The sequence below is a fragment of the Aegilops tauschii genome, chromosome 6, assembly GCF_002575655.3.
Source record: "Aegilops tauschii subsp. strangulata cultivar AL8/78 chromosome 6, Aet v6.0, whole genome shotgun sequence".
NCBI lineage: Eukaryota > Viridiplantae > Streptophyta > Magnoliopsida > Poales > Poaceae > Aegilops > Aegilops tauschii.
In genome coordinates, this window is record NC_053040.3 from 112,421,047 (window position 1) to 112,430,044 (window position 8,998).

Here is an 8,998-nt window from a genome sequence, read left to right on the forward strand (position 1 = left end):
TAAAAGTAAATAGATAGGCCCTTCGTAGAGGGAAGCATGGATTTGTAGAGGTGCCAGAGCTCGATTTTAAAGCAGAGATAAATAATATTTTGAGCGGCATACTTTCATTGTCAACATAACAACCAAGAGATGGCGATATCTTCCATGCTACACACATTATAGGCGGTTCCCAAACAGAATGGTAAAGTTATACTCCCCCTCCACCAACAAGCATCAATCCATGGCTTGCTCGAAACAACGAGTGCCTCCAACTAGCAACAGCCCCCGGGGAGTTTTGTTTGCAATTATTTTGATTTGATTTGCATAAAGCATGGGACTGGGCATCCCGGTGACCAGCCATTTTCTCGTGACTGAGGAGCGGAGTCCACTCCTCTTGAGAATAACCCGCCTAGCATGGAAGATACGGACAACCCTAGTTGATACATGAGCTATTCGAGCATACAAAACAGAATATCATTTGAAGGTTTAGAGTTTGGCACATACAAATTTACTTGGAACGGCAGGTAAATACCGCATATAGGAAGGTATAGTGGACTCATATGGCATAACTTTGGGGTTTAAGGGATTGGATGCACAAGCAGTATTCCCGCTTAGTACAAGTGAAGGCTAGCAAAAGACTGGGAAGCGACCAACTAGAGAGCGACAACAGTCATGAACATGCATTAAAATTAATAAACATTGAGTGCAAGCATGAGTAGGATATAATTCACCATGAACGTAAATATCGTGAAGGCTATGTTGATTTGTTTCAACTACATGTGTGAACATGTGCCAAGTCAAGTCACTTAAATCATTCAAAGGAGGATACCACCCCACTATACCACATCACAACCATTTTAATAGCATGTTGGCACGCAAGGTAAACCATTATAACTCATAGCTAATGTCGGGTGGTTGGTGCGACATATGCCAAAGGATGGCTTATCATTGTGGGAGCCAATAAAACATCGCCGGTGCCTGGAAACGGGATGAGGCGAAGACATGCACGCCGGCGAATCTTACCCAGGTTCGGGGCTCTCCGAGGAGATAACACCCCTAGTCCTACTCTGCGGGGTCTCCGCATGATCACTAGATCGATAAAGAGTAGCTACAATCGCTCCTTGAGCTGTTGGGATCAAGGGAGAAGAAGAACAAGGCTAGCTCTTGCTTCTCTCTATCTATGGTGTGTGTGCGTGTGCTACGCTTGGAAGCCAAACATGCCAGGTGCCCCCCTTTGCATGGGTGCTCCGGGGGGTTTATATAGGCCTACCCCCCGGGGGTACAATGGTAATCCGACTGGGACCTGGCCCCGGCCGCCAGTGTCTACGCCTGCCGGCTTCTCCGCCAGCTGGTGGGTCCCGCCGGCTGCCGGCTACTCGGTCGACAGGCCGGCCCCACCGCCTAGGGTCTTGTCGGCGGTTGCTTACTGTAGCCGTGCCTCTGATGATGAGGGCTTTGTCGAGGTAAGCGTGGCTACAGTGATCCGCATCGGGGGCTATCACTGTAGCCTCACCTCGTCTTGTCTCCTTAATGGGGCTCCTGCTTCGAGGAAGGGAGTCGCCGGCTTCTGAAGGCCGGCTATGCTCCTGGCCGACTAGGAAAAGCCGGGCCGCCTTCACGCCTCTCTCTGGCTGAAGGGGCCCGCAGTCCTTGGGCCGTACAGGAGTGGGTCGTGGATGATGTCGTAGCGGGCGTGGCTACAGTGCCCGGCCGCACGGGGGACATCCCCCCCGTACGGCCTCCTATGGCCATGCCCGCCTCGGGCTTAGGGGGTCGTGGGCCGCACTGTGGCCATGCCCCGTCAAGTCGTCGTTATGTAGGAGTGGTTGTGACCTTGGCCGACTTCTAGGAGTCGGCATCTTTTTTGGCCGGCTTCTCGGAGTCGGTGAGGCTGGGTCGCCTTCCGGGAGTCAGCTTTAGTGCTAGCCGGCCGGGGAAGGCGGCCCAAACGCTTGGAGTGCTTGAAGGCCCAAAGGCCTGATAAATTTTCTGAAGAGCCAGGGGTAGTCGGTTAGGCTACCCGTGGTCGTTTACCCCGACAGTAGTCCCCGAAGCTGATAGGGCTTCGAGGTGGAGTGGGGTTCGAGAAGCTCGGTCAGCTTCTTATCGTGACTAGCCGGCAGCTGGGAGCCAGCCTTGGTGCAGGCGCGCCGCCCTTAGTCGAATTCTTCTGGAGTCGGGAGGCGGGAACCCGCGGGCTCGTGCACCGGGCCGCGGGCCGGCCTCGGGCCGTGGCGTGCCACGTGGCCGGAAAGCCTGCCAGCCCACGCGCGTGATGGGACGTCGCCGCAGGGAGGGGGCCCGCCACGTCCGCGCCCCGGCCCAGGCGCGGATCCTTTGTATCCCGAAACCGCCCGCACGTTCCATGCGGCAGTTTCGGCTCGCACTTATGCGTAATAAACGCGAGACGTGGGGGGAGTGGGCGCAGTTAATCCCACGTCTCCCCCCATGTCCGGCCTCTTCGGCCGCGTGAGGCTATAAGTAGGGGGAGTTGGAGGGCGGCAGACCCTCGCACGCTCCTCCTACTCCCTTCGTCTTCTTGCCTTGCTCGTTCTTGCGACAGCGCCTCGCCACCGCGCTCTTCTTTCGCACACTCCTCCGCCGCCGTGCCAGTCTCTGCTATGCCTCCCCACGTAGAGCAGCTCGGCGGGGATTGGGACGGCTCCATCGTCCACAACGACCACATCGACTTCCTCCGCGACACCCGGCGCCTGCCCAGCGCGGATAAAGTGGAGGTCCGCCTCGCGCTGGAGAAGGAAATCAGGCCGGCGTCGCGGGATGGCGAGCGGGTGGTCTTCCGCTCGCACTTCCTGCGTGGCTTCGGCCTGCCAGTGAGCGCCTTCTTCCGCTCCTGGCTGGACTTCTATCAGCTTCAGCCGGATCACCTCACCCCCAACGCGGTGGTGCTGCTGTCGGCCTTCGTCACCCTGTGCGAGGGCTACCTCGGCGTCCTCCCCACCCTCGAGCTCTGGGGGGATTTCTTCCAGTCGAAGCTGGGTACGCGCAGCAAGGGCGTGCCAGCCCACACTGGCGCCTTCATCGCGTCGCGGAGATCGGGCGCCGACAACCCCTTCCCCGTCATCACGCTGATCCAATCGGTGAAGAAGTGGCAGAAGTCATACTTCTACGTGCGGAACATCGCTCCACGGGGCGACTACATCAACCTGCCGGCTTACGTAGCCGGCCCACCGGTGGGGAGGCTGCCCCAGTGGTCCTTCCGGGCGATGACGCTGTCGCAGGGAGGAAATGCCGCCATCGCCCGTCTGCGGGTGATGGTCCAGTCGGAGGGCCTGACGGGGCCCGACCTCCTGGCCGCGTTCGTCACGCGCCGGGTCCTCCCGCTCCAGAGCCGGCCTCATCTGATCTGTCAGATGAGCGGCCAGCTCGATCCGAGCCGGATGTGCACCAAGGAGATGCCGCAGCCTGACGCCGCCGACATGGTGAACTACCTCGCCAACTGCCAACTTTCCGACGACTGGCAATTCGGCAAGGAGCCATACAGCCGCGCCAATCCTCCGCCTATGGTACGATTCTCTTTTTCTCTTTCTCTCTCTCTCTCTCTCAGCTTGTCGCCGAGTTCCTCTGGGCCGACTCTAACTCAGTCGGCTCGCTCTTTTTGACAGAATCCTCTGCTTCGGCCGGCCGGCGGAGCGGACGTGGAGCGCCGCTTCGTCCCCGACCGGACCGAGCACGACCAGGAGGACCCCGACCTAGGGGCATTCCATATGGAGGACGCCACCGAGCCGGCTGGCGGTGAAGCAGGCGGCTCCGGATTTACCGCTACCTTCGAGGACTGGCCAGACGAGGACGAAACCGAAGCCGTCCCGCCCCGCCAGCCGGCCCCTGGATGCGGCGCGGGCTCTTCCGGCGCACAGCCTGCTCGGGGTAGAGGCCAGAAACGTCGCGCCACCCAGGGCATGTTCGGCAGCCGGACGAAGAAGCCTAGGGGTGGGGCGGTGGCCACCAGGCGGGAAGAGGCGGCCGCGAAGGCGGCTCGCTTTCGCAAAGTGGTGAAGCAACCGCAGACGGTGTCGGCGTAAGTTTTCTCTTTCTTCGTACTGTCCTTCTTTCTTCCCTTTGGTGGTTCTTGAGTCTTCGTCTTCTTTTTCAACGGCCAGGGCTCCGCTATCACTTGAGCGGGCGGACGCCGGCTCCGTCATCGAGTCGCCAGGAGGCTCTGGGAGCACCACCCGCCGCGTAGATCCCCGCGCCGCCCTCCTGGAGGCGACAGAAAGGAACGCGCGGGAGGCGCGGGAGGAGCAGGAAGCGCGGGAGGCGGAGGCACGGAGGGCAGCCGCTGCCCAGGCGGCTCGGGAGGAGGAAGCGGCGAAGGCGCTCGCCGAGGCCGCAGCCAAGGCCCAGGCAGAGGCCGAGGCCGAAGCGGCGCCAGGGGAGGCCTTGATGGTCACCCCCCTGCGCACCATGGCGCCCGGGGACGCGGATCCCTCACCGGGGGGAGCCAGCGGTTCCCAGCCGGGGCTGGGAGGGAGCGGTGACGACGTCGTCATCTTGGGGGAGGCACCGGGACCGACTCCTCCGACTAGGACGACCCAAGGCCGCCAGCCTGAGCCTGCGCCCGCACAGTCGGCGGGGGGCGAGCCGGCCGCGGAGGCTGAGGTGGCGGTCCGGGTTGCGCCAAGTCGGCGTGCGGGGAAGGCCGCGGCTGAACCGCAGAAGGCTGCGTCGGAGCCACAGCCGGCCGTGGGCTCCAGCTCGTCGGCCCGAGACGCGGAGGCGGCCAGCGCTACCCCGGGGTGGACGCCGGGTGGAGGGTCGGCCGTGGTGAACGTCGCTGCGCAAGACGTCCGGACCCGGCTGCAGAGCCAAGCCGCGGCGCTGAGGCAGTTCACCGACGAATTCCTCGCCACGCGGGCAGCCATCCGGGTTAGTATTCTCATCTTGCTCTTTTTGAACTTGATTTCTCTCGTGGGGGCGCGTCAGCGCACCCACTGGGTGTAGTCCCCGAGTTCCGAGTCGGCTGCTGAGCAGGCGGCTTGGAACTTCTTGGAGATTTTTGTTTTTGCTGCTTTGGTTCTTACGTCGGTCTTCTGTCCGTCTTGCAGGACTACCACAATCTCCGAGCGGCCGCCTTCAACTCCCAGGCTCGGGAGCTGACTCAGAAGACCGCCGATCTCACGGAAAGCCGAGGTATGTGACTTGACCTTTTTCTCATGTGGGGGCGCGTCAGCGCACCCACTGGGTGTAGTCCCCGAGATTCGGGCCGACTGCTGAGCAGTCGGCTCGGATCTTCCTTGATCATTCCTTATTGTTCTTCTTTTTCTTCTATCTCTGCAGCGGCCAACGCCAGTCTGAGGGCGCAGCTGGGGGAGTCCCAGACTGCTCTTCGTGCCAAGGACGCGGAGCTCGCCGCCTTGGTGCAGGAGCGCGACCGCCTGGTCAAGAAGCTGGCCGACCAGGAGGAAGGCCACAAGGCTGCGCTGAAAGCTGCGCAGGATCGCGAGGCCACCCTTCAGGCTGAGTTCGAGACGGAGGCGGCCGGCTGGGCAGAGGTCAAGCAGACTCTGGTCTCTGGCTATGGCCAGATTGAGGACCTGGTTGACGGTAAGTCATCTACCACCTCGTTCTTTCTTGCCATCCGCCATCCGACTTGTTTTCCTGATTTTGGTGTTTTTCTTTCCTTTTCTTCTTCGCACAGAGTACTTCCCTGGCTATTCTACTGCCGCCAACCAGGCCGTCGAAGCCCATCGTCAGGCGAAGAGGCAAGCCGGCTTCGAGATCTCGCCAACCGCCGGCCGTTCGCTGGAGGAGCAGCTCCTGGCGATCCAGGCTCGCATCCAGCCGGCTCACAGGCTGCTCCGCCGGCTTCAGCGTTCCGGGTCGGCGGTCTTGGCCGCCCTCTGGCCCGGCCAAGTGGTCCCACGCACTCTCAGTCGGACCGCCGACTGGCTGGAGGTGGCCGTCGGCCGCTTCGAGGCTTGGAAGGCGTCAGCGGCTCGCTCCGGCGCCAGGCGGGCGCTGGAGTTCGTGAAGGCCTGGTATCCCGGCTTGAACCTGGACCAGCTGTCGACCTGGCGGCAGCAAGCCGACACGGAGCTGGAGCCGGCGCGGCCGTCCATCATTCGGCGAGCTTCGGTGATCGCCGACTACACCGACACCAATGTCTTCGCCCCCGAGGTGGACGACAACGGAGTCGCCCAGCCGGAAGATTGGTTCGGGCTGGACCCGGCGCATGGCGAGGACTCGGCGGAGGAGATCGACTCCAGCGACGAGGGCGAGGAGGAGGAGGAGGAGGGCGAAGACGCCGAGCCGGCTGGTGGAGAAGCCGGCCAGCCTGACCGCGCCTCCAGCACTACGTCGCGTGCGAGTGCGTCTCCTGCCACGGGAGGTGGTCAGGCCGGGACCAACTAGGCGGCCACTCCTTCAGTCGGCGAGCTGCCTTCACCGATCAGCTCGCCCTCCAAGTCGCACCTTAGTCTTCTTTCTTTTGTTTTCCTGACTTGTTGCTTTGAACAATGTTTGGTTAAGTCTGCATAATTCCACCCACTGGGTGTATTGAAACTCAAGTCTGTTGCCAGCCTTTAGGCGGCTTTATGTATATAAGCTATGCAATCGGTTTTTCCTTGTACTTTTGCTTTTTGTCCTTCTGCTTTTTTCCTTTGCCGCCCTCCCTTGGTTGCCGCCTCCCTAGTCAAACAGTTGTTCTACAAACTGTAGCCGGGGAGTGCCTGGCCGATTGGGGAGGGGGAAGTACTTTTAGCTCTGCTGGACTTAAGCTAAGTTTTTTAGGAAGCCGGCCAGCCGGCTGCTGTGACAGCCGGCAGGCGTATATGGAGGCCGTCTCTTTGCTATATGGGTTAGTTGTTCCTTAGTCGTTTTTCGTGTGGGCGTCTTTTCTGTCTTTCCTCTTGCTAGTCGGACAGTCGGTTCTTTGAGCTGCGACTTTCAACAAGGGAGGACTTGGGAGCCGGCACACTACTTTGCTGACTTTGGGAAGAACTTAGAATATAGCTTAAGGCGGCCAGTCCCCGGGCCGACGAGTCGGACCCGGTGCCGGACAAGAGTTCAAAATGTAATAATACATTTATGGATATGACACTCATCATTCATAGATAAATAAAAGGCAGTCCCCGAGTACTGTTCGGGGGGCCTGTTGGTTTGTAACTTAATAAAAAAGGGGTAGCGTGATACATACTGCTTTTCAGCTGTAAAATCGTCTTAGGAGGTTTGCGTTCCATGGTCGCTCCGACTCCTTGCCGGAGTCGTCTCTCTTGCGTGCTCTTGGCTTTTGCGCGTCGATCAAGTAGTAGGAGTCGTTGCCGAGTGCCTTGCTGACGACGAAGGGGCCTTCCCAAGGGGCCGAGAGCTTGTGCTGGCCGGCTGTTCGCTGGATCAGCCGGAGCACAAGGTCGCCCTCTTGGAAGGATCTTGGCTTGACCTTGCGGTTGTAGTAGCGGCGCAGGCCTTGCTGGTAGATGGCGGACCGGCTGAGGGCTAACAGCCGGCCTTCTTCCAGTAGGTCGACGCCGTCTTCTCTTGCTTCTTTGGCTTCCTCCTCCGTGTACATGGTGATCCGAGGCGAGTCGAACTCGATGTCTGTTGGGATGACAGCCTCGGCACCGTACACAAGGAAGAATGGAGTGAAACCGGTTGACTTGTTGGATGTAGTTCGCAGACTCCAGAGGACAGCCGGCAGCTCTTCGAGCCAGCAGCCGGCCGATCGCTCCAGTGGTACAACCAATCGGGGCTTGATGCCGGAGAGGATAAGTCCATTTGCTCGCTCGACCTGGCCGTTTGACTGCGGGTGGGCAACGGACGCTAAGTCCAATCGGATGCCCTGTGCCGCGCAGAAACGTGCCAGTGCGCCTTTGGCGAAGTTCGTGCCGTTGTCGGTGATGATGCTGTGCGGCACGCCGTACCGAGTAGTGATGTCGGTGATGAATGTAACGGCAGTCGGCCCGTTCAGCTTCTTAATTGGCTTGGCTTCAATCCACTTTGTGAACTTGTCCACAGCAACGAGTAGATGTGTCAAGCCGCCGCGGGCTGTCTTGAAAGGGCCCACCATGTCCAGTCCCCAGACGGCAAAAGGCCAGGTGAGGGGAATGGTCTTGAGGGCAGAAGCCGGCAGGTGTTGTTTGGAGCTGAAGACTTGACATCCTCTGCAGGTCTTGACTATTTCTTTAGCATCCTCCAAGGCAGTCGGCCAGAAGAACCCATGGCGGAAAGCCTTAGCCACGAGGGATCTTGAGGCGGCGTGATGGCCGCATTCGCCTTGGTGGATGTCTTTGAGGATTGCTACTCCTTTCTCTGGCTCGACGCAACGCTGGAAGACTCCAGTGACGCTGCGCTTCACAAGCTCCCTGTTGATTATTGTGTATGCTGTGGCTCGTCGTTGCACTAGTCTTGCTGCGATCTCATCAGCCGGCAGCTCTCTGCTGACTAGGAACTTGAGGATGGGCTGGGCCCACGAGGGAGCTGTGACTTCTTCTGCTGTTAATGTGTCCACCATGACTCGGGTGGGTGGGTTGGGTGTTGCGTTGGGGTCGACCACCACTTCTTGTGTCGTTGCAGTCCTTGGGCCGACTGCTGCAGTCCCCGGGCCGGGCTCTGAGGTCCCTGGGCCGGGTGCGACTACGTCAGTCCCCGGGGCAGTCGTCGAAGTCCCCGTGCCGCCTGCGGGATTTCTTGAGCCGGATCCGGCTGTTTCTGGTGTAGGTGGTACAAAGATGGAATCCGACTCTGGAGATGGCTTGATGGACGGCTTGAGGAGGCGCTGGAGGGAGACGCCAGTCGGTATGGCTTGTCGGGTGGAGCCGATCCGTGCTAGGGCATCTGCTTGGTCGTTGTCAGCCCTTGGCACGTGAAGGAACTCGCACCCTTCGAAGTATCCGCTCATCTGCTGGACGAGGAATCGGTAGCTTTCCATGTTTGCGTCCTTGGCGTCCTAGTCGCCAGATGATTGCTGGACCACTAAGTCTGAGTCGCCGTAGCACAGGATCCGGCGTATGCCGAGTTCTTTGGCTAGCCGGAGCCCATGTACGAGCGCCTTGTACTCGGCCAC